The sequence below is a fragment of the Etheostoma spectabile genome, chromosome 20 (genome assembly GCF_008692095.1).
Source record: "Etheostoma spectabile isolate EspeVRDwgs_2016 chromosome 20, UIUC_Espe_1.0, whole genome shotgun sequence".
Lineage (NCBI taxonomy): Eukaryota > Metazoa > Chordata > Actinopteri > Perciformes > Percidae > Etheostoma > Etheostoma spectabile.
In genome coordinates, this window is record NC_045752.1 from 22,043,545 (window position 1) to 22,045,492 (window position 1,948).

Below are 1,948 nucleotides of genomic sequence, written 5' to 3' on the forward strand. Positions count from 1 at the left end.
GATGACATGCAGGAAAGTGCCGCAGGTCGGAATCGAACTCGCAACTTTTGCGTTAAGGATAGAGCCTCTTTGTATGGGCACCAGATGCCTTTGTCAATTTTTCCAGTGCCTTTCTACGTTTTGGAAGCTTTTTCCAACACTTTTGTCACTTTTATCGTCCTCCTTTTCTCAATTTATTTCTCCCTAAAATTTCTCTCTATTAAATTTAATAAAACAACCAAATTCAATAAAAGTAGGGAACTGATCATTTATTTTACTTGTGTAGAGCGCTGTAAAGAAACAGCCGTGTTATTTTTGTTTGAAAGTTTGTTTGAAAGAAACCCAAATTTCTGATATACAAAATGGGTCAAACGTGGGGACTGAGTACCTAGGCCCTCATGTGAGGAGCACCCACAAAGTTGTTAGAGTGAATAGGTGTGAATGCGGGGAGGGCCCCATAGAAAATGTCTTTCTACAGGGCCCAGAATGTTGTGCTACGCCCCTGGTTGCATCTGCACATCCATCAGTGAGCAAGCTTGAATAGCTGCCTGCTTTACGTGCCTTTTCTTCTGCACCACTCGCCCGGGCCTGAGCTTTATTACAGACAGCTTGTGTTTGGTATCGTGTGATGGCTACCTTCAACGATACAAGCGTCAATTCTGTCACGGAGACTTCCATAATGTTAACATTTTCTTATACTGATCAGCTGTTTTGGAGGATTGGTAAACCAATCAGAGTCGGGCACATATGTTCAAGCCAATCACAACCTTTTTTTAAATCTATTCTCTCTCCCCTGCTTCTGCCAGTTGTCTTTTCAGATGAGAGTGCGAGCCGCCACCTCCAGGCATCCTCGGCTCCTCCAGCATAGTATAACTAAAGAGTAGTTCATGCACCGCCTTCGTTATGGATCCTAACTTTAAATTAGTAACATCAGGTCTGGGACACATTCCAATGTCTCAGTGAACTGTTACCAACGGTTGATAATTTCTGAATTTATAAAAAAAAAGAATTTGATCACGAAAATAGTAACAGACAATTTTGTAAGTAGTCACCCATGAACGTGTTGGGCTCTGGTTCCCCAAAAATGATGGTCAGATTTTAACATGTTATGATCTCAAATGGCTAAAAATATAGTTTTGGGCCGAGCCCCAAATCTGAACATTTTAGCATAACGCTTTGCACTCCCTCACTTTTATAAAAATAAATTTTATAAAAAAAGAGTCCGACACATGCAATGGAAGAAATGCAGTTGTTGTAGTCTTGCAGCAAAATGTCCAGGGGTTTACATAAAGCTCTGGTAATAAAAGACAATGAGACATTCAAGTTTTTTTTATTATTTGAAAGTCTTCACCATGAAAGAAACAACAATAAACACAGTAACATTAGCATTTAAAAAAAAAAAAACTATATAAAAACAAATCACAGCCCAATATAACAGAAGTAATGCTCTTCAGGATTTAAAATTGTACATACTTGGGTGGGGTGGTTGGGGTGTGTGTGTGTGTGGGGGGGGGATTACTCTGCCTTTGGTTTGGCTTTCTTTTGAACAATTTAAAAGAACACTTTGAGATGGGTCAATCTCTTCTTTCATTCCATTTAGCAAGTACAAGCATTTGCACATAATGGGCCTCAACAAGCGTGGCCGTCGGCCCTACCAGGCCACAGATCAGTGCTACAAGTGGTTTGGCAAACACCAAATCCTAAACCGTTTCAACCGACCAAAGCGTGATTAAACATGCAGCTGCAAAAATCCCGCCATAAAGAAAAAGACTCCCTGAGCAGATTAGTGATCGGAAAAAAAGAAGGTCCCAACCATCGGATTAAGAAGCACGAGCATAAATGGAAACTCAATACGCTACAGTGTTGAACTAGCGGCTGAGCTGGGGACACCGCGCCGTGAAGCTGTGCCGCGCAGAGTTGCTTCCAGCAGCATCAAGAAGCTGCGACCTGGAACAGAGTCATTCTGGGG

General features: G+C 41.6%; 1 long non-coding RNA gene across 1 annotated transcript in view; it reads left to right on the top strand.

The window, feature by feature from the left end:
* Positions 1–1,948, top strand: part of LOC116669861 (uncharacterized) — a 17,800-nt gene that overhangs the window by 14,854 nt on the left and 998 nt on the right. The gene's annotated exons all lie outside the window — the stretch shown is intronic.